We start from the raw sequence: 24,695 nt of genomic DNA, 5'->3' as shown, positions 1-24,695 counted from the left end.
TGCAGCTTATTCAACTTGCAACCACCCCAGGCCTTAAAGACTGCTGCTAGCAGGGACACCAGCTCATCAGTCTCTGGCAGGCCATTGATTGGCATTTCATTGGGCTAAGGCAGTGGAGCACTGGTTCTGATTGACACGGCGGGAGATCCTGTCTGGGCTCCGCCTCCGCTGGCACAGTGGCCGTTCGGCTAATGAGGAGGGCCCAGTGCACGCGCACGCAAACAATCCAACGGGAGGAGAGAGACAGAGCAGGGGGGTCGGCGAACTGTGCTGTCAACAAGCAAACAAAGAATTGTGTGATTTGTAAGGTGACATGCCACGCTGCTTCGTGGCATCCTTGAAACAAGTATGGTAGATTCACATCAATACCAGGGCTCCTGTCCCAAGTGTCATCTTGTGACTCATTCCCGAGAGATAACTTTCTCTCTTTTTGTTTCGAAAAAAGAAGGAACTGGGAGCTTACCACTCCTATCACCTAAGTGTGCCTTTTGTGTGAGCACTGGTGCAGGTTAGCATGGTAGGCCCTTTCATTGCAAAACACACGAAATATGTTCCAATTTTCCTCTTAGGGAAATTGAATTGATCTAGCTTAACAATGTCAGGTTATTGCTGAAATGTATTACCTCAAAGGGTGCACTTTTATATCATTCCAGTAAGCCTTGATATGTATTCAGCAAGGCGCGGGCTTAATTGACAGCTGCTAATTGCTTATCCTCCCTTTGAATAGCTGAAAAATCATATTCATTGTGGGATAATCCATTTCAAGTGATTTGAGCGATTTGAAAAAGAGGAAATAACATAATGGACTGACTGCTGCTGGCAATCATGGTTTATTAAGTCAACTGATGGAAAACGCACTGATAGGTATGACTGTGCCAGGAATACATAAGGTATCTAAGAACCGTGCTCATTATGTATATGTGTTTACACATACAGCATTAAACTTTCCAGTTCTGATGAATATTAAATCAGTAGCTCTTTAAAATAAGAATGATGTTAACAAATAAAAGGTAGTCGTATTTGATGTAAACCCACTTGGGTCACGGTGACTGTTTAAACGAAACACAGGTTTGAACAGATCTGCTTTCAGCCCTGATAGAAAATGCATCAGCTCTTTGTCGGCTTGCATTACCAGCTGTCTTTGTCTCTGATGGCAGGTCTCCGTGATGTCAGGTGAGGTACACTAGCCTCTCTGGAGCTGGATGTTTGGCCTCATGTCAACGTTGTGGCTCTATCTGATCCACAAGTGCATTACTAGTTCCTCTAAGTCTTCTTAATGAATCAACTGTGGCATGACCCATCAATACAAAGACGTTGACTAATGCGACAAGTGCAAACAAGCAGCTAGTGAATCTTTCCATTATTGAGTGTTCCCCCAAGTAAACAAGCGAAACCGAAGGCATGAGAGCCGCATGCAATTACTCCCTTATTGATTCAGGAATTCCATCACACTTGGACATTTTTCGGCTTTTTAAGAGAAATGCCATAGTTAAGCATGGAGGGGAGACATGATTTTACATTACGGCTTGCTTGGTCTTGGGAGATGGCACAAAGCAAAAACAATCTTTGGCTTTGCCTCAGGGGCTACAACTGTTTCTCTGCAACATTGTAAACATGCAATGTAATTGCCAGAATTGTTTCAAATCAGGCTCGGTTCTGTCAACCACACCTCAGCCTGTTGCAGACAGGGTTCTTGGCATGTGAAATTCTAAAGCCCTTCGTTCCGAAACATTTTTTCCAATGACCCTGACACAAGTGTGCGATTATCATTTCAAAAGCACCTTTCAGACTGGCCTCTGACTCCTAAGAGTGTGCCTCATGAATGCGAATGCTTGTGGTAGCACGTCTTGCTGAATAACATGCCCTGGAGGAATACAAAGACACAGAGAGCAAGAGAGAAGTGCTAAAGGAAGCAGAACTGAATGACTTCTTCTCGCGAGCTGCGGGTGTGTGGCCGTGTGCGATTACTGGAGCTCCAGTCAGCCGTTTAGCTGCCTGGGCCCAACGCGCTCAGACTGCTATACACTTGCAGAAGGGGGCGGGTGAGGGGGTGCTTAATGAGCACGCGGTGGATGAGAATCAGCACCGGCAAATTGATTTTCCACCTTTATTAACGAGGGAATATTCAAACGGCCAAGAGTCAAAGCACAATCCGTGTGCTCCACTTTCATGGAGGCATGCAAAGGCAGCCGTGCAGGTGCATTTAGCTGGCATGGCAGACACTGTGTGCTGTGCATTACTAGTGCAGGGGTGAGAGGGTGGCTTGTTAAAAACACCCAGCAACACTCTGGAACACCTTGTTCTGCATTTTTTTGGCCTATCATGCCTCCTGCTGTGCAGAGCGAAGCACTCTACTGCTTGTACAGAGCCCTGATCGTGGGCTATGAGGTGCTGAATAAAGGTTCTTTAGAGTGAATGCATAAAAGAATTTGTAACACTTTACAACTGAACCCAGCTACATAAAAAAACACATGTACATTTATGGGGGAATTTTATTCTTTTATATAATTTGAGCACAGCAACTTGCATTAAAAGCAAAATATGTTCAGTGATACTTTAGGTGGCCCTTTTTTGATGAAACAAACCCTTAATAGGCTGTCAGTAACATCAAAAGTTAGAATTAGGTTTTGGGTTGGGGTTTATGGTTAGGTTTAAGGTTAGGATTAGGGCCAGGCATAGGGTTAGGTTTGGGGTAAGGTTGGGTGTGGTTAGTTCAGTGATATGTTGTTGATATGTAACTGTTGTTGATGTGATTTTCATGATAGATGCATGCAAAAGGGCACCTCTAGTCAAATAGTTGTGTTGAAAAATTAACACAGAGAACGAACTTCGGCATATTTAATACACAGTTACTGCTTATTTGTTGAATTTAGCAATTTAACTAAACCATAACGTGGCACAAGTTATGGCACATTCTATGGCACAATTTATATTTCCTTAAAGTAGAAATTGTGCACTACAGTTTGTACCAAATGTTGTACAAAGTTTGTTCCTGGTACAGAATTTGTTAACTTAGGTTCACCTGGAAAAATAATAACACATTTGACCAGCCATCCAAACCTTTATGACAACTTTTTGCTAACTATAATGTAGCTAGCCACAGCGACATCCAATATTATAATATATGTCATGACAATGACATCCAGTCCTCCTGGACATAATTCGTCATGACAGCATATGACAGCATGACAGCATATGACAGGTCAATGTCATGCAGCAGGGTTCAAGTACAGCATTACCGAAGAATCCCTTCTAAAGAACCTTTCGACAGATCATGCTTTAATAACATCAGTTTAGTAAAAGACGTGTGCAAGTGTCAGCTTGAACAGCCTCTACACAATATATGGTTTTATTCCAATGAAATGTTTTTCCAATGATCGAAGCCAAGAGCCATTTAGGAGCTGTTATTATTTTTAATTTAAAGGCTTCATGTCATTTAAAAACTCTGGCTCTATCAAGCCATTCTTACAAACTGTTCCTATCACTAGTCTGGAGTCTACAAGACCCATGAAAATGACCTTGGGCTTTTTCCAAAATGCTCTTTTTAAGGGACTCTGTGACTGTGACAGGTTATTCGCAGCTGCAAAAGCTCGCCGTCATGCTGCAGGCTACCCGATTAATGCACTTAATTTGTGCTCCGCATTTGTTTTGTTTACAGATTTGGAGAGCATCCCGCCAGCTCTCTGCATGTCTAACAGCCATGGAATACATTCAGAGGGCATCAGCATGCAAACCGGGGCCCCGAGACTGCCCCACTCAGGACCATGGCCTCTCCACTCGATGAGCAGCTGGCCCTAATGGATGCCTCGCATCATGATTTTAGCGGCCGGACAGCTTGCTAGAAGCCCGCCACACACAATTGTAATTTTAGTGCTCGGTTTCAGGAAAATTCCTGATAACACCTAGTCTTTCTTCTTCTGTTTGGTCTGTGACAGCATGCTAAACATCAGCGTGACTCTTAAAATGCCTAAATTTCTGTTGTAAATTTGACCTCAGTTTGCTGCCATGATCATTCTGCTCCATATCGGTTTATCATAAGAAAGAATATAATACGCATCACTAGTGGGAATTCTTTCTCGAAGTTCTGTAGAAAGGTGCTTCATTGTTCTCCATAGTTGAGCCGCGCATGTTAAATTGTTGAGATCTTATCGAATGAAGCGCCGGACTCGGCGGTGCGGTGTTATTCAACAGCGCTCCGGTGGTCAAGGCTGATTGTCTGTGGAATTACCTCAGCTGAATTAGAGTCCAGCTCCACTAATGGCCATGATGACAACACTTATCCCCATCTATTCCTGGCCCAGCTTGCTGGCTCATAGCAAACACTGCAGGCCTTCATGTCATTCCCAGCTTGAGCTTATCAGCGCAATTGATCCAGAGCCGAGCAAAATGAACCAATACATTTAGGACACCACTGTCTTCAGTCAAACTGAGACGTCGATAAAAAAAGTTAGTGTGATCTTTTTCCTCAAGAAACATTTTTTTTAGGTTTCAGAGGTTGATGAAGTGATTTTGGTGCTTTATTGTTCTGTTTTAACTATTTTGAAAATCCTATTTATTAAGAATTCAGCAAGTTTAAGGTGCACACATTACTGACACAGGTGTTCAACTAGGCTTTGACCAACTAAATGGGACACTCAGGAGCAGCTAAATGTCACCCAATACTAAAAGTATATAAAGCTCTCCAGCCTTGGAGTGGAGCAGCAGATCGGCATTCTCTGGAGTGATGGAGCTCCATCCAATACCTTTGGGATGAGGTGGAGTGCTGTTTGTGATCAAAATATCAGTAGCTGACCTCAACTGATGCTGTTGTGGTTGAATACAATCAAATCTTCACAGCAACTTTCCAACATCTAGTGTAAAGCCTTTCCAGAACCATAGAGGCTCTTACTGCAGTATGGGGGGGGGGGGTCAAACTTCCTATTAATAGCCTTGATTTTAGAAGAATTATGGTATGATCAGTTGTCTACTAATGCAGCTATGCCATATCTTCCAACAGTTATACTGTTATTTTGTTATATTGTGTTGTTCTTTCGTGTCATTTGGTACCCACAAAGAAGAGAACCCATGATTTTGTAATCTGCTGGACTTGCTGCTCTGCCTTTGTTGAAAGTTATTAGTAGCTGACTGTAACACCGTAGTCCTAAAAGGCAATGTTAAAAGGCACATGACAAGTTTGGTAAATGCTAAAAACACTAGTGAATATGTTCCAACAGTCATTACAAATACCATCACTCTGCAATAATATATTGCAACCATTAATAATACATTCACGCTGTAATAATATTTTACAAACATTCATAATTCAATCACTTGTTTAACTGTTTTTTATGCTTGCAGCTATACAAGCCAATTTAAACCTGAAATTGGACACAGTGCCCTACGGTAACTGTTTTGTTACTTTTGTCTCAAGAAGCAAATGTTTCTCAAAAAAAGTAAAATAGTAAAAAAAAACTGGAAAACTGTTCCTTTAACCTTCGTTCTAACCAGGAGATGCGAAAGCAGTGCTGCCTTTGTCAAGTCCTTCACAAAGCAGCTTGGGAGTGACACAAAACAGCAATGCTATCTGAACAAGCTGCATACATTGAGATGAAATCATGTATCACCTCACATCAGTAGCAGCAAGACTGAACTGCGAGGAGGCCCATCAGTAATTGATATTAATAGCGGAAGCATCATTAGCCCGTATCCATACACGTGTGTCTAGTTAAGGGGCTGTATCTGTTGCATGCATGGTTGCAGGCTACTTGAGCTGGAAGGAATATAAACTCTGTGAGTAGGCCGGGCCCCCGTGAGGGGTGGGGATAATTAGCTTCACTTTTGTTTTCTGTTTCCTGATTAGACTCCAAAGTGCTGCTCTTCTCACTTTTGGAACTGTAGGGGAGACTTGGGAGGAAATTAGTCTTCCACATTGCACGGTAAATACAGAAATATCATCTGAACCCATGTTTAATTAATAGCAAACTCAACATCAAGGGTAGTTATGGACTAAAAATAGATATTACATTGTGTGCTCGCCTCGCAATTAAACATTTATTAGGAACTGTTGATCTTTTGATTGCAGTTTTTTTCGCTCTTTATGCACTTTAGGCTACTGAAACGGTATATTTACAATTTTTTTTTTTTTTTTGAAATTGCCACTTTATTACAACCTGAGAGGTTTGTAGCCCACAGGGGTCAGGAAATATTGGCCTTTGATGTCTTTGAGCTCAAAGGTTAATCGATTTACTAGTGAACACTTTCTATTTGTGTGCGGTTGCCCATGGCCATGCTATCATGTTTCCTAAAAGCATAATACCGTCGTGGCCTTCGTATGAAGTGTACAAGTCACGCCTGTTACGTAGCCACTCCTTGGATGCCCTCCATGTCTGCCAGTGTGCTCAGCCACGATTTGCTGAAAGTGCACATGGCCGTGCTGACCTAATCCTCTCCGCTCCTCAAAGAAGCCCTCTGTCCATTAGCTGCAGTGAGGCTGCCTCTCTTTTCTGTGCTCCAGAAAAACAATCATTACCTATTTCCCAATGAATCCAGTGCATCGTTCGGCAGCTCTGTGTGCCCTGGAGAGTACCTAGGAGCAGCCAAGTTGAAGACGGTGCCCTCTCCTATATGGGCCCGATTCTCTTTCCACCCTACATGTTGGGTACAATAAATAATTACTGTGTGTGTCACTCAAGAAATCCTACGTTGATTAAGGACAAAAGTCATTACAAGCCTTCAGAAAGCTCCATAAGAGCCCTGTTGTGACAACGATCCTTGAGAGTGGAATGGGATAGAACGGTAGTGCATTAATCTCATTGTCATGTAGAGGGATTGGAGGGGCATTCTTCGGAATACATTACCATTCAAACACGGAACTGGCCCACAAAGCGGCACAGAGCAACTGATAAATGAATGATTCCCCCAAGCAAAGTGCGCCACAAAACCCAGAGAGTCGCATAATAGCTTTTTCCTGCATTCCATAACACCATGCTCGCTCTTTCCTGAGCCACCCACCCATGGACTCTGCTCGCCTCGTGCTCCATTAGAGTGCCTGTAACAAAAGATTGCGGTTCCTTCAATGTAAAGACAGCTGGCTGCAAAACTGCAGCGTAGGCTTTTATGGGTTAAAAGTTAAGTATGCAGCTTTTAGACACTAACGTTCATGGTGACATCTGTAACAGTGATGTAAAGGTAAGAATTAACACATGGCGTGTTGTGTTTGAACTGCTTGTAGCCTTGCAAAGGTAATATAAGTGAAATACATGTCACCAAGCATCGCATGCATATCAATGCCAATTCGGTGGCATGTAACAATGGCCACATAACGTGGGCGACTGCATGCACATTTAAATCGGTGTGGAAAAGGGATCTAGCTGGCTAGATGTCTGCTGTTCACCAGCCATAGAGGATGAACTAGAGTGAGTTTCCAATTAACCCTATAAAGCCTGCACAAAAATGACCATTTCCATTGTTTTAATCCTCTCTCCTCCTTTAACGCCAAAATGGAAAATTCAGCCATTGCATAGCTATAAAGGTCTGCTTTTTCAAGCTTTTGTTTTCTGGTCGAGTTCAGACATTGACTGTGTGCCAGTCAAGCATTGTTAGTAGTTGTTAGTATCAGGCACATGCACAGATAGATCCCACAGGCCCTCAAGCTTTTCCCCTGTAGGTGAATGATAATTGTGTTGTACAGGGCCATTGTTCAAAAGTCACTCTTGAGCGCCTCCTCTGATGCAGTACCAACTGCTTGTTTCACCTCAGCTTCTGATCTGTCACAGAGGCATCACCCCTGATCTGGCAATCCCTCTGATTAAGCACTGATAATATCTTTTTACGAAACAGTGCATAATGTGATTAATATGAAGAACTAAATGATGTTGGCAGGGATAGGAGATAAAGACTTGCTAAACCAAGTTTTTGTTATTGTTAAAACCAAGGATTTATGCAAGACTCTGTGGAGCTCTAAAACACTTCACAGCTTCAGAGCAATTAGATGATAGTGGGAAATGTTTCAGCTTTGTATGCTGGTGCTTGGAGTTAAAATACCTACTTGGACAGCAATATTAGTATTTTTGGCGACTTTGGGAAAACCTTCCAACAGTACATTTGGTTTCCGTTGAAACATGACTGCACTGTTGTTCTCAGTAATGAAGTAAACTTCATTCACTTTCAAGTTGTCCTTTTTTCCTGCCTCTGAAAACCTGGAGCTCATCCTGTCTTCTTTTCTGCCTCTCCACTCTAACGGTTTTTCTTATGAGGGTGAGGGTAGTTCAGTGTAGTTGGTATGAATAAGTTTGAGCTCTCTAGGTTAACTAGATGTTTTGGGTTCATGCACGTATGCAGATGGTTAAATCAGTTTCGTATGATGCCTTTGTAGAGAGGGCAGTCATACCCGAGTGAAGGGAATGCGCTTTGGCCTGACTTGCACATGCTGTCCAGCAGCATGAGATAGCAGTGACAGCAGAGGGAGAGAAGGAACAGCTCTATCATCAAGCTGCTTACCAAAACCCAGTTTCACTTGTGTTGTGCCACAAGCAGCTGTGCGTTACAGTTATTCCTCATCCAGGTTAAGGGGTGCTATTAGGCACGACACCCAAAATGCTAGCTTTCTAGTTCATTGTCAGTCAGACATTATTATAGGAACTTGGAGCAGACTGGTCTAGACAAAAGTCCAGGGCTGAATTTAGTTCCTAGTCCAGCCCTGTGTGGGGTTGGGGTGAAAATTCTGTCCTAATTCTAACTGGTATCAGGAAACACTTCTTCCAACATAATGCCACCTAACACAATAACACATAAGACAAAATTACAAAAATCTCTTAAGCAACATGACCAACATTGTTGTTCATTTGACATGCCATGCAGCGGTCTATCTTAAAGTATGAATAAATAAAGAAAACTGCTTCACCCTTGAGAAAACAAAAGAAATGCATGACTAAATTGAAGTCATTAGGGAATGCGGTCAGGATAACACTGGAGGTTACACGCTGTTTCTGTGTCATGACGAGCCATGTGGTCAACCATCTGACTAGCAACGTGTCAATGTTACACTTAGTGTAGCTGTGGTTGCATATGGACCTTGATATTCCTCTATGTTTTCAGATTGATATGAAATTATATGAAGGCTAGAGGGTTTTTTATTGCTAATATTGAGTTTGACATGAGGGAGAAGCATACAATCATTTCAGAAGCCGGTGCTGTTGCTCTTTTTCATTTATCCTCATGTGAACTCAGGGCTGTTTCATCTCTTATAATAACAATAAGCCTCAATAAAAAAAATCCTTCAGCTCTCCCTTTCCCTCTCTCTCTTTCTCTAATTGTAATCCAATGAAAGCAATTAAGCAACTGCTGAAAGACATTACAGTTTCATAAATATTTTCTTCTGGCTAGCCATGCATTTATGTATCACAGAGTAGCAAATGCCCTTGTAAAATGCTAGCATTAGACCAAAAGTACTACGTTGGTACTGGTCGAAGTTCCATGCATATCCATGGAATATTGAACACCTGATTAGTAAACATAGGAACAGTTTCGATTAGAGAGTTTTTTTTTCAGTGATCAAATGGATGCACATCTAATGAGACAGAACAAGCCATGCTATGTTTTGAAGGTAGGGAACTGCAAAAGCCAAGTGAAGCAATCAATTTCAACATATGGCGATATATCCTCTATAATGCATCACCATTACACTGATGCGACATCAGGCCCCCCAAAGACCAATTAGGCCACACAGAGCCTGATGCCAAACTTCGCTGATATTTGTGAAGTCAATTAACCTCCCATGAAACGTTGCTCATCTTAGTTATTGGAGCTGCTATTAGTAGGTACAACAATCATGCAGAAGCGATGTCAGCTCTCATTTTCAATAATCATTCACCTCTCACAGATGGATGTAAATGTCTGTCCACAACACAGCATTTCATATCGATCATATTCACAGTACATTCACTAATAATGGGCGTCTATCCTTTGGTTGTATAATTATTGCAGGGAACTCAGACCGTGTGTTTCAAATCTAATGCTGATTGATTGAACGTAGAGTGTGTAGTGTAATAGCTGTTTCCTTAGGCCATAATACTCCTAATCAGACCACTGAAGCTGTGTAGTCATTCTGAAGCTGGCGGCATGACCATATTAGCTCCTCTGGGTTTAAGCTGGATTTCTATATGGCAACAATGAATGGGATTTTCAACAACTGCTGCTACCATGCCTTGTGGCTAATAACATTGTTTCAAACTCAATGCCTCTTATCCTATGTACACTTTTCCACTAAATCTCGCTGGATCATCTGAAATACAAGGAGCTGAACTTTGATTATTTCTACTTGCAAGCTCCCTCTGCTGTGCCCTGAATTGACATCATAAGACTTTAGGAGCAGCTGGTGCTAAAATATAACAGTGTTGAAATTTGGTAGTAGATTTTAGTATACAGGGTGGGCCATTTATATGGATACACCCAAATAAAAGGGGAATGGTTGGTGATATTAACTTCCCGTGTGTGGCATATTAGTTTATGAGAGGGGGAAAACTTTTCAAGATGGGTGGTGACCATGGCGGTCATTTTGAAGTCGGCCATTTTGGATCCAACTTTACTTTTTTCAATGGGAAGAGGGTCGTGTGACACATCAGACTTGGGAATTTCACAAGAAAAACGATCGGGAGACCTTGGGGGCCATTCAACTGCCCCACGACGACCAATCCACTTTGGAAGCTGGCACGTCCCTGAGTTTTTCCAGCAAGATGGTGCACCACCACATTATGGGTGTCAGATTCAAGCATTCCTAGATGAGCAGTTTCCTGGAAAGTGGATTGGTCATCGTGGGCCAGTTGAATGGCCCCCAAGGTCTCCCGATCTGACCCCCTTAGACTTTTATCTTTGGGGTCATCTGAAGGCAATTGCTGTGCTATGCTGTGAAGATACGAGATGTGCAGCACCTGAAACTACGGATACTGGAAGCCTGTGGTAGCATTTCTTCTGCGGTGTTGCTCTCAGTGTGTGAAGAGCAGGAGAAGAGGGATGCACTGACAATCCAACACAATGGGCAGCACTTTGAACACATTTTATAAGTGGTCAGAAACTTGTAAATAACTCATGAAAGAATAAAGTTACGTTAAAACCACACCATTGGTTTTCTTGTGAAATTCCCAATAAGTCTGATGTGTCACACAACCCTCTTCCCATTGAAAAAACTAAAGTTGGATCCAAAATGGCCGACTTCAAAATGGCCACCATGGTCACCACCCATCTTGAAAAGTTTTCCCCCTCCCATAAACTAATGTGCCGCACACAGGAAGTTAATATCACCAACCATTCCCATTGTATTTGGGTGTATAAATGGCCCACCCTGTAGTAGCAATTCACTGTGCAGAAGTGGTAGCTTGCTATTAACATGCATGTATCCATGTCCATATTTAGACTCCTTAACAACCTTGTAATTCAGAGGATCCAGTGACATTAAATGGGAAAATGTATATAAGACTAATCACGTCTTGTTTGTAACCTTTGTGTGTACCGTGGAGTGTGATAGCAGCGATTTTCAAAAATCCAATTCATTTACATTTATTAAATCCATTCAGCTGAAACCCAGAGTTGCTAATATGGGCATCATGCTGACCACAGAATAATATATGACTTAAGAGGTCCATAAGGACCCTTCCTTCAAAAGTTTACTGCTGTTTGATCATGTTCTTTACATATCAAACTAATGCCTCCCAAAATAAGTAAAAGGATAAAAACGGACCAAATGGACATGGAATATTGTTCATATGACGCCAATTGTATGTACTTTGTAACCTCAAGATTTATAGTGTGACTACACATAACACCCACTCCACATTTTATTCTGTAGATAGTTTTGTGTGTATAAACACGTATTTTTTCTATATTTTTGATTGCAATTTATTTAGGTGGCTGCACCAAGAGAAATTCTTTGTGTTTGTCTAATAAAAAGACTCAGATTGTGATTTTACCATTCATACCAGTTAAAACAAAAATGGTGTCTGTGAAACAAATACGCATCATGCTTTAATTGAATCCGTTCAGTTTTTTAGTATGGAACGAATCCCAGCCGCTCCATCAGCCTTCACTGCCAAGATCAGTGATGGTGTGCAGAGCTGCTCATGGTTGATGGTAGATGTCATGCTTTGCTATTTATAAACTAAGCATTGTTTGGGGGTTGTTGTGTCTTTCTCAGGTTTGTCTGTTTTGCAGGGCCGGTAGTGTGAAGCTTTCTCTCTCTCTCTCTTTCTGTCTCTGTCTGTGTGCCTGTTTCTCGCTCTATGGGGGGAACTGGCAGTGTGGCTCCTCGCTTCTGTTCCTTCAGGTCAAACAGAGAGACTGACTCACTGAGTTGTGAAATCAAGTTTACGGAGATCTCCTCTGTTTTAGCCCTCCTCCTTGCATCTCTGCCAGTCTGCAACGTTCAAAAAAATAAATAAAGAAAAAGTGACGGCGCTGAAGTCGACCCTACCTTCCGCTGTAATCTCTTGACCGTCTTCCGCTAGGATGATCCCCACAGCGCTGAGGCTACATTATCTTACCCACTGACAACACTATGTCACTGTCACTTTTCCTGTACCTCTCTCCTCTTGTTAAAGTCAGGTTAATTATGTCATCTAAATATTTTCTGAGGTGCTTCACGCACTGAGCCATGTACAAAGTGTCTCCTTTAGCCCCTGTCATTGTGAGCGGTGTGGGTGGGCTGTGCAGAACCCTCCCTGCGGTGCCGTCTGAAAGGGGTCATATACTGAGGTGAGTTCACACGTCTGAGTGCGCCTACCTACAGCATTATGGGGTTCTTCATAAATGCGCAGCCAGAGGCAGCCACTAGAGATGAGACTGTCACTCCTCTCCAAAGCCTGATTTTATTCTTCACAGCCCACAATGGCCCACACACTCATGGCATTCACTGTTTTGACCCCTTTTGTTAATATTCTTTCTATATTTGACTCCCGTTGCAATGCATTCAAGGTATTTCCTTGCTGTTCGACATACAAACCTTATGTTCCAAGTGTTCTTGGACATCACTGACCCTTATTTTCCTTCAGAAGCAGTCCATTTTTATCAAAATCGCCCACTCTTGGTAAAAACTTGAGCTTAGCTAGTTTACTAAAACTGTGCTGGAAGAATGAGGGCAACTACACGCAGTGGGTCAGAGGTTTTTTCTCTGATTACACATAATGGTCACGCTTCTCCAAAAAAGGACCACAAATAGCTTTGTTGTAATGCCACATATTTTAAAATCCCAGATCCCCGTGTAATCAAATGAATAATTTGTCTCCTGACATCTTGTGTTTAATGTTGAACACACGTTTGCAGTTTTACAAACGTCTCTAGTGTTGCATGGCAGAGGGAAGGATTGTCTTGTTTGCAATTGCTCAGCTACACTGTAAAATAATTAGTATCCTCCCTTTGTTGTCTACAGCTTTGATGTTTCACATATAAAAAAAGCCAATATTGTATATTGTATAATAGCTACATGGTGAATTTCCATGTCAGCAGATGAGTAGCTCGCTAGAGAAGTCAATAAAGCTTCATTGACATTGTTTTGGCTCTCCATTGTTGGATCTTGTCAAGTTTTTCTGGTGTACAAATAGACTGGCGGAGCATGACAACAGAAACTGCTTGTCGTTTAACTCTGAACAAACTGTCTCTTTCGAGTATTCTGCATCTGGAACAGGGCTTTATTTATTCAGAGTAAATGAGCAGAATCGTTGAAATGCCTGACCAGAACACTTGGATCCCCAAGATAAGTGTGCGGATGCTGAAATTGACGAAGAGGGTAAACCGGTTTAGTTGTAGCCAGAGGTTGATCACATTGTGGATTTCAGTAAATCTTTGGAATTACAACTGACATTTTCATGTTATGGAGGATTGCTTGGACCCCTCGCTCCACGAAACCCAGCAGCTTTCATCACCAGCAGCAATCAATGTTGAGTACCATACTGCTGGTGTCAAGAGAAGACCTCCCATACTCTATATTTCAATTTTGACAATTTTTTTATGTTTAGTTTAATTGAAAATTGACATCCAGGCTTTTCTTAGATCTTTGAGCCAACAGTAAACATATTAAAGTTTTATGACACAATATATGTGACAGCATACATTATTGCGACATAAAGCCTGAACTAAATTGGTGGCAAAGCTCTGATGCAGAGCTCTGATGGTGTTCCACATAATCTATAATTCTAACTGGAGAACCGAGGGTGTTGACCTGTTTCGTATTACAAAATAGTTGAAGCAGCATTCTTAACTTTCCTGTAATTAATCATTTAGGTCTATATCATTCTTAGGGGAGGTCTATAGTTAACAGACTGTTGTTTGTATGTAGGACAAGCCACACCGCCAATTAACATTTTCCTTATCAATATTGATGAACAGGGATCAATGCGAGATGTCTGTACCGCACACATTCCAATATATTCCCCTAATGAAGGAGCAAGGCTTGGATTGGAGATGAGAGAACACTGGATATACTTTGAGTTTCAAAAGAGACGTGTCTCAGAAGACGTGTGCTGGCAAGCAAGGTTTTTTTTTTTTCCTTTTTGGATTTTTAGTAGTCGTGTCAAAAGCAAAGTGGACCACAGCGGGGCTATTTTTGTCCCTGGTTGCCACGTGTGCCCCTCTGCACTTGTCAGCAGCTGAGCGGACGCAGTCAATCAGATCGGAGTCGGGGCAGAGGGAGGCAGGGGGAGGCAGGAGAGACAGTGTTCGTGGTCAGCGCGCTGGTTGAGTGAGGCGCTCCTCAGGACCATATGGGGCCTGAAGCTCCTCATGGGCCTGCTAACCCTACTCCTGACATGCTTACATCACATGTAGGTCAGAGGCTTAAGATGAGTGTCTGGGTGAGAGTAAGCAAGAGATCGGCCTTCTATTCTTCATTTGTTCTGTCCGTTCTTTATTCTGATTATACGACACTTTATATTTTTAAATATATTTCTATTTTACTGTACTTCCCATTTTTACATACATTACCTAGGTTGATATAGTGGTGTAAGGCTTGCCTTCAACCTTGAGATGAGATTTTTTCAACCTATGAGATTTTGAGACAGATTATTTACAGTAATGTGCAAAGACATATATTTAACAGGAATTTATGCCAAGAACTCGACCAAAAAAACCTAATATCATTTTTTTCAGTATTTAGTGTATCCACTCTTTGACTTTATTACAGCTTCCATTCTTTTCAAGAGAGTTGCTCTCAGTTTTTCAAAGAAATCTGTGGAGATATTTCTCCACCAAAGTTTACCACCTCCAAAGTTTAGCCTAAAGCTGCAAAATCTGCCTGGGAGGAGATGAGAGAACGTGAAAGATCACTTTAGCTTCTGGTAGTGTTACATTTTGCTTTGCGCTGAGTTCTTCTAGATGAACTTTACCTCTGCAAATTTGAGAATTGTAGGAGCATCAGCCAATAGAAAACAAGAAGCTGAGCTGTGGCATCTTCTTTCTGAAAATGACTAAACAGAGAAACTGCTGCTCAGTCACTATAATATTGCATTTTACTCAAAAAACAAACAAATGGCCCAACTAACATTAACTGAACTACACATGGCAACTGCGTGCCAAAAGCACCTCATACCAGTAGCGCCTTTAGAAGTTTAGAAGGTTGTGTTTTCGGCTTCTTTTGATCAAAATAATCCCAAACACATGAGTGATGTTGAGGTCTGGACTCTGGAGTGGTCAGTCCATTGGTCTAGGAATACTAGCAGCTTCTTTGCTTGATTTGCAAATTTTCTTCTTTTTTTCTCGACTACTTCCTTTTCTCAGTAACAGCTTCTTGTCAGCTACACGTCCTTTCATAGTGTTAAGTTGTCTCGCAGTGAAAGGATGAACGGAAACAGCTGTGAATTCTTTCACTACTGTAGCCAGGATGGAGCTTCATTTTCTCTCAAAAATATCTCTCTGTTTATCTGAGAGTGACAGTTTTGGTGATTTACTAGGTCAACTAATGTGGTTACAATCCATAATGAACTACTCACAGAATGTAAATGGCAGCTGGTGATTTAAAATGGCATAAAAGCATTGATGAGATTTTGATACAACAGTGACCATGTACATGCTACAAAACAACAGAAACAGAAAGAGTGGGATGGAATGAGAGTTGTTTTGATATAAAATGTCAAAATTGAGACTAAATACTTGCAAACTAGTTTTATAGGGAAACAGTATAATCTAATAGTATTTAGTAGTTCCATAGAAAACACTTTTTTTTAAGTTAAAGTCTTTGACTCGGTCCTGCCGTACAGGGACAGCAGGGGGCGGAGCCTACCCCCTGGGCAATCGAGCGGGGCACCAACTGGCGGAGGCTAGGAGGAAGGAGGGGAACAACAAAACATCAGAATCTGAAAGCATTAAAGCTGGTGTGTAAGTCGAGTTACTTTAAAGGCAGGTGGAAGCTTGTTATTGGTCAGAATAATGAGTGACGTAGCATCGGAGTCTCGCTGGCAGAACTTGCGCTAAAGCTTTCATTCCAGTATTGCCAAAACATTCTGCTCTTCTGTAGTACTTTGTCAAAAATTTGAAATATTTTTATTATTGGTCGTAATTATTTATCTGAAGCCGAGATTTTCTTTTTTAAGCAAAAGTCAGAAAATAGTGGTATGATTTCTAAATCATGTCTACTGGTAATTCCGTTTTTTACACCATTTGAAAACTAGCTGCCTGCCAGCTAAATATTTCATGACTAAGTTTACTTATAAAAATAGTCAAAAATTATATTTTTAAATTTTTAATAATATAAATTTTAATTTTTTTATAACTTTATATGACTTTATATACATCCTATGTCTATGCAGTGATATATATATAGTCTTCCATTGCTTTCATTACCCATGTCATTATATAGCAGCTGACTGGGGCTTAATTGTTTTTATTTGCAACCCACAGGGGCTGTTCCTTAATTAATTAAACTCTGATCTGCAACATGCTTTACTCCCTACGAAGGAAAGCAATATGAAAGCTAGCCATGTGCTTCGGATGCCTATTTAGCGTCAGGTCCGTGTTTACAGGACACAGTCGGAGGCCTCCTCGCTCCCCTCAAGGCCTGGTGGTGCAGGAGAGGGGGGCCAGAGGTAGCGTAGGCCAGGGCAGCTGCGAGATCGACCCTGCCAAGGACGCTGCACTTCCCAGGCCTGCTCGGTGCCATTAAATGGGTCATTGAACAGCTAAATGGAGTCATTATAACGAGTAATTAAAAGAATAGCACCCAAGAACTGCGAAAGCGCTTCTCTGGCCGCCTCTGGGTTCCGCCGCCTTGTGGGCCTCCTAGGCTGTCTCTCGCTACATGACAGCTGCCGTAGGCACTTTCACTATCACTTCTTTCACTGGCATGCAAATTGCATCTTTACCAGCTAATTAACCCGCATTATTGAGGTTTTTCGCTGAAATTCTGACTGAGCTTCAGATTTGCCTTGGGGGAGCAAATTTGTTTTGCAAGTTGGAATTCTGAAGGCACTTGTTGGTTTTCCTCTCAAGTGTGGATCTCATAAGAACTGCAAGTGGAAGAAACTGCATAATAGCTTCCAGAGAAGTGAGACTCAAGCTGGATGAGATGCACAATCAACAATGGCATCAATTTTGGCGAGTAATCTCCAGTCTCATGTTGCCCTTGGTTGCCATGCAGGCACTTGTAGTTTGAAGTAGATCATTTTTATAGTTCTGCAAAGTGAACTGAGCACATCAGCTTGCAAAACATATGAAATGTGTCCCTTTTAAAGTCTCCAGTGGAGCGACACAAGCATTTCTGACACACACTGGTGATCTAATAGTCTTTTAGGACCAGTTCCTCTTAGACAAATCCCTGTCTTATCTCCTAAAACTGATCTAGGTGCAGCTTATAAGAGCAACTTCCACATAGCATCAACAAGATAGCCATCATTGCGAAACGTATTAAGATGATATATGATAAGACACTGACAGCACTGAGATCTTCTGATCTGCATAGTGATGGCTTCATATATTCTCAAGGGCATATTTATGTGTCTTCTTGTACTTCTTGTTTTGTAATGGATGCTCTATTGCCTGGGACGCCTTTATGGATCCCTTCACATTCACTCCAAACATGATTTAACATACTTGCTGCATGCAAAACTAGGTGACATTTACCATAATAACAAATATATCTTTATAACCTGAGTGTGAATGTAGGAATACACTCACTTTAGGGCTGTTTTGGCAGCACTATGGCTATTTAATGTTTTCATAACAGATCGTTTAAATGTATGGCAGATGTTTTGAGAAGGTTGACTCCATCTTTCGTTTGTTTTTATCCAACATGTCGTACGTTATTTAGCCATTACTCAGTCAGGAGTTACGTCTTATGTTATTTTCAACATATGCATATTTTATTGAGATAAAACTAAAGTGTCACTGGTTAGTTCACATTACATTCAGTCTGTAGAACCTGTTACCTTTCAGAATCACATTCATGCACCATGTACATCAGCATGTCTTTGTGATTTGTCTTGGTGTTTGGCCACAACATGGTAGCAACACTACCTTCGACACAATTTCTATAACATCATATGCAAAAGTGTCCAGGTCCAGTCAAATGTCGATGATGTTTTGTTGATTTTCTAAGTGGAAAAAAGTAAAGGAACATATCTTGTACGAGAACAAATGTAAGTGCAGGAAATCTTCTGTACATTTTAGTGGAGAGTGTCTCTTTATATACTAAGCTCTACAGATTGGAAAAACTAACACATAGAAAAGTTTGTCCGTCATTCCCCAATATGTTAAACTCAGCACATAAACAGTAAGTGTGCATTAAAATATGCAGAAGTGCGTTTCGGTAGAGGATGTGTAACTTACTTTCATTTAAAAACATACAGTTTGGCCAGGAGCCCAAATATTTGCATGCATGCATGTATATAAAAAAGATTGAGTAAAAGTAACAACCATGTAGTACTCAATGTACAAGGTCAGTATTCTGTTAATGTATATAACAGTCCCCACAGTCTTGGCTGGGACATACAGTTCTAGGAGAAAGCTTTAATTAGTGTAGAAACTTTACATTATGAAGAGGTTCTTTAAACTTCAAAAAGGTTCTTTGCACCTGTATGTCTCATTTACAAAACGATTATTTGAAGATCCATCCACTGAAACATTCTTTAAGGACCCAGAAATTGTTCTTTTATGGTATAACTCCAAAGAGCCCTACAAGGGCCCGTGTCATGGAAGCAAACGTTCCTTGCTTTTTTGAAAAATAAAAGTTTCAAATAGTATGTAAACATTGCTTCACAACATACATTCAGTCCATACTGTCCATAAACGGAAACTAAGCTGCAAAAACTGCCCAACATTCACACTGAAGTTATAAGGAGCTTTTCAGCCTGGACTGCTTTTTGAATGATGCAAGTTACAGGGCAATCAGAACCGAATTCATTCACATGTATCAGTCTTAAATGCACAGCATCAAAGCTAATTTGATTAAAGGGATGAATTGAGGTTTGTGGTGCATAATATGCACAAAACCTGTATGTGGGCTTACAAGAAAAATGTAGCACAAGTGCCCTTTAAGAGTGCTGTGAAAAACCAGGAATGACAATGATAATGACATTACAGTGCAAGATATTCTACTGGCAAATCAACATTTGTCTAGCTTATTTGGTTAATATCTCCTCGCTTTAGTACCTTCTACGTGTAAGTGATTTTGTCAGCAGTATAAATATGAGTGCACATAACAGCTACAAGATGGCTTGATGAGAAGAAAGCCAAATGTCTCCTACAGTCATGTAGAAATATTATTCTGATGTCAAAGCAACACACTTTATTGCCTTGCCACTCCGGCGCAATCAGAAGAGAATATTTTAGGTGAGAATAGATAATATGCCCAGTATGAGATTCTAGCAGTCATTTAAATTGGGTGGCGTAGAAAGTTATGTAGGGCTTAATTAGTTGGCCTGGCTTGCTGATCACAGGCAGAACCTACTCCTGCTAATTGAAGTACGGGCTGAATTTGCATTGGATCAATGGCCAGGGGAAAAGAAAGGCTCATGCGTCAGAGAGGCCAGGCCGTGACAGCAGAAGCTTGCAGGGCCACCCGTCTCCGAACAGGCTGCATCGATCCGCTGTCACGCACCGAGCTAAAGATACAGGATCAGCATGCAGACAGGCATAATTACCCTAAGGTGTGTGGGATGAAAGAAAGAAAGAGAGAGGTTTGCTTGGAGTGTTTTCAACCTTTTATGCGTGTACAGTAGAGCCCACTTAGCAGCCTTGGCTCTTCATTAGGGCCTGTGTGCTGGAGCCGTATGTGTGGTGGGCTGAAGACGGAGAGGAAGGAGTTGCCTCTTGTAAAACTGCTACAGGCTTGAAGTGTTTGGCTCAAGGACACAATGGCAGTGGACAGATGATTAGAGAGACACGGCACTCATTCTCTCAATAATTAATGGTTTTTTTGGCGATTATTCTTGCATATTTTTGGAAAAAAGCAGTTTCTTTCATTATCAGTGCTGGAGAATGAGTACAGAGACTGTGCAAAACACTTCCACACAATGAACGGAGTGTTAATAATTAGCTTGTTAGTGTTGACCTTTTTCCACAGCCTATTATTACACTTTAGAGCAAAAAAAAAATCTTTTTTAAAAGCATTAAGAACTGTGAGATATAAATAGAGTAGCTATTCGTGGGTTGATTCATCAATAATAGTCTGTGTATTTAAAGTAGATCTGCTACACAGTATTGGCAGTTATGTATGCCTGCCATGCTAACACAGGAAATACTCCATAAAGTCATGAAGAATTCAACAGCTTCACTATAAAAGCACTTTTTCCTCATCAGTTAATTAATGCCTTCCTTTTGTTGTCTTTTGCACTACTCTTAGAATTAAAACAACCAAAAAAACACCATCTGGGTCAAAGCACACTGCAATGATGAATAGCCATAATGAATGGCCATTTGTCTTCTCTATTCAAAGCAGCAAAGAAGATGAACAAATCTAACCCACTGGGTCTTTGTGTTTCTCCAGAGAGGAAGAGGGGCCAGCTGCTGATGAAGGAGCTCAGAGATGCGTGTTCTCGCTGAAGAGTTTAACCTGAGCAGCCGGGGTAAGTCCTGCTTGGCGCTGCTCCATGACCCTAGCTGTGGCACACTGAGACACTGCCCTAAAACCTCTCTCGGTCACAACCCTGCGGTGTCGCACTCATGGAACAGGCCTACACTCTTAAAAATAAAGGTTTCCTTAATGTTTCCTGGCTTCTAGGAAAAAGAATTCCAGGAAAAAGCTCAAATTATGTAGAGGATCTTTAAACTATGGTTTAAAAAGGTTTGTCACACACAGGCACCACGTTTTTGAAAAAATGAAGGCAACCGAAAACAAATCTTCTATGGCATTGCTCCAAAGAAGCCATTTTAGCACCTTTATTTTTAAGTGTGTCAACACAACACATGAAATCAGCCTAGAGTCTTAAAAAAAAGACTAGGGAAGCCTAGTTTTGCTGTGCAGTCATTAGTGGCATTGCATTTGTTATGTAAGTGTATTACAGAATATGAAAACCCTTGAATTATATGCAGCATGATCCACCTGTGGATATCCACCTTTTAGCAACTTTTTGTGAATAAATACAGAAATTTTCTTTCGTAGCAGGCATACTACTACTACTACTACTAATACTATTACTATCACTACTGTGTCACGATTAGCCCCTCCCAGTCCTGTCCATGTGTTCATGTTGTGTTTTGGTCTAGTCCACGTGTTTTATTTGTTTTGGTTTAGTCCAGCCCCCTTGTTTCGTGACTCCACCCCTGATTGTCTCCACCTGTTTTTCCACCTGTCCCTCGTTTACCCTCTTGTATTTTAGCCCTGTGTTTTCCCCTGTTTGGTTGCAGGTCTTTGTTTGGATGTATGTTTGATGCATTTTTGTTTGTTTGATGTTTGACTTTCTAGTCTTTGATTGTATCCTGTGTTCTATTCGTCATGTATGTCCCGCGATCTCTCCGTGTTGGCTGTATGAACCTGGACTGTTACGACTGCGACCCTGGATTTGCCTGAAATAAAATTCGCTTATCTCCGCATATGCATCCGCCATGTTGCTCCACGTTACACATTGCTATTAACAAAAATAATAACATTTATTATTAGTTACTTTACATTTAAACAGTAAACTATTGTGAAAGCAGCGGCATTCCTGCTATTCCTAAGAGGATGTTATCAATTATGCTATTGGCATTCCTAGTTGGTAAATATATCTGCCTTCTTAGTGGATTCATTTGATAACTCAGTTTCATAACTTTGCCCATGAATCCATGAAGACTGTGTTAGGTTGCCCTGAGCTCTAAATTTGCACAATACCAGATTTTAGGACTGTTATTAGCATAATGACAGACTCTGACAGATGCCAAAATGATTTCTACTTGCACACACACTTACATAAATGTCTACAGTTACTCAGAATCATGTGTAATGTCAAGCAATTTTTACATTTTCTCCTGATAATGTAAACACTCATTCTCTAGACAGCGCACATAGTAATGCCTATGTTCTGTTGGACTGGCGCACTCTATATAAAGTGATAGCCATATAAAAAACACTACTATTCCAGTTTACATTTGGGTGCACTTAGTGCAGGCGTGCTCAATCTTGGTCCAGGAGATCTACCACCATGTAGAGTTTAGCTCGACCCCTAATCTACCACACCTGATTTAGGTGATGGAGGCCTTTAGGAGCATCCGAATATCAGAGCTAGGTGTGTTGGATCTGAACTCTCCAGGGTGGTAGATCTCCAAGACCAGGATTGAGCACCCCTGGCTTAGTGGTTATGTATTAGTGCTCGATGACTTTATCCTCACCTGAAAAAGTGAAAAATACTAAATAACACTGCTTATACTGCAGGGTGAGAACTAACTGACAGACACATCCGACATACATGTTTCGATGAACGTGTAATCTCTTTCTTTCATTACATACGTTAGCCTTACATTGATGATGGATGATGACTTTGCCTCATGTAATTAGGTGTATAATGCTACCTGTTTGTCTAAGGCAGTGCTTCTGCTCTGGCCCACTTGGTGGTCCAGCAATAAAGGTTCCAAAATAGCTCTTGGTTTGGACAAGCTTTAACTGGTATACCTATACATATGGTGGTTCTTTAAACCATAAGAAGGTTTCTCCCACTTGCATCTCATTTACAAAGCCAGTTCTTATTGTTTAGGGAATCTAAGGTGGTTCATCCATGACATCACTCAAAAGAACCCATTTTGGCACCTTTATATTTAACAGTGTAGCTTTCAGATAGAGCACACGAAGAAGATCTTTATGAAACCACACAGAGCAGTGTCTGTATGTTCTTGCTAGGCTCGTACAGATGAGTTTCAGTTAAGGAGCATTGTCGTCCCTGATCAGTTTCTGAGAAATTTATAGCCTAAGAGGAGCATGTAGGCGTGCAGGCAGCCAGTCAGTTCTGATTTCCTTTTCACATATCCAGTACCTATCTGATCTGTTCTTTTGTGTCTTAGCACATGAAATTTCATCAACCCTGATTTGCGGCACATCTTGTGCTTTTCAGGACAGGGAGTATCATGTAATCACAAGCGAGTATCTTGTGTAAGCGCACAAATGTTGATCTGGTTAAAAAAAAACAGACATCAGAAAACCTTGAAACTGAGCATCACAACAGTATTGCATGGATCTGCCCTGTTTGCCATTGATCTGTAAACTGAAAAACAGCTCTCGTCTTGCTGCTTGTCTATTTATATATGTATTTTTTTTGTATGTATATATGCCATAAGTGAACATTTCACATGACATGCCTTAGATATGTAGGGATCTAACTACATCAATTTGTTTTATACTGGCCAAAAGCAGGCCCTTCAGAGCACTTGGATGTTCCAGTAATTGACTTGGAGTCTAGATGAGCTATTGGAGATGCTCATGACCCACATAGAAGACAGGATGAATGCTCTTAGATGTACTTTCTTTCATGTTTTAATCACCTCCATACGTCACACTTTAATTAGTGCTTCAAACTTCAGCCAAAACCTGACATTTTTGGTCCCTTGATGTCCAGAAATGGACAATGTCTATGGCCATGGAGGCCATTATGACTGCTTAATTTCTGTAAGAGCACAACTGGTGCTTTGATGTGTGCTGATAAATCATGTGTAAGTGGCATATAGGAGAGCGCTTTAATATTTGATGTTGCTGAATAGCCGGGGCGGTTTGATTTGCTTAGTTATTATAGAAATCCTGCCAGGCACTGTGTGCTGGCAGTCTTTTGACTTTGAGCCCTCTTGTGTGTCGACTGCTGCTTGCCCACATCTGTCTTTAAGTCTCAGTGCCTTCACTCTATCTCCAACTGGCTGATGCAACTTCGCCTGTCTGTGGGGCAATTGTGCAGAGATTAGATGCAGCTTCAGTTTACTGCTTCTCACAAAGAGGAACTTAAAGGGTGTCAACTCTCAAAAGATGTAATTACTTTCAGCGATGAAGGCACATTAATGAGCCATGATAAAGGTCAAGATTTATTTAGTAACCGACTCAGTGCTGTATGTAGCAGCACTGTTTATTTCTTTTTTAGTTTAGTTCTTTTGTGCGTCTGAGAAAAAGATCAGAATATTTGTTTAGTGCTTCATTTATACAAAGAATTCTGAAAACTGTAATATTGAAAATTTCATTTAAGTTAAAAAAAAGTACTGCGAAAGATTTATAAACTTGGCCCCAGGCGGGTTCAATTAAAGAACATTGTTTCTTTGCAAGTTTGAGTTATAACAAATGAACAGTGAACTCC

At 41.1% G+C, this 24,695-nt stretch overlaps 1 protein-coding gene across 2 annotated transcripts in view; it reads left to right on the top strand.

The window, feature by feature from the left end:
- The window catches only part of elfn1a (extracellular leucine-rich repeat and fibronectin type III domain containing 1a), a 105,554-nt gene that overhangs the window by 40,646 nt on the left and 40,213 nt on the right, over positions 1 to 24,695 (top strand). For both annotated transcript variants that reach the window (XM_037535532.1, XM_037535533.1), the window contains exon 2: positions 20,939 to 21,017. The gene's annotated coding sequence lies outside the window, so the exon portion shown is untranslated. The remainder of the gene's footprint in view (positions 1 to 20,938; positions 21,018 to 24,695) is intronic.

Source organism: Pygocentrus nattereri, chromosome 27 (genome assembly GCF_015220715.1).
Source record: "Pygocentrus nattereri isolate fPygNat1 chromosome 27, fPygNat1.pri, whole genome shotgun sequence".
NCBI lineage: Eukaryota > Metazoa > Chordata > Actinopteri > Characiformes > Serrasalmidae > Pygocentrus > Pygocentrus nattereri.
The sequence above is the reverse complement of the archived record's forward strand: the minus strand, read 5'-3'. Positions and strand labels throughout refer to the sequence as shown.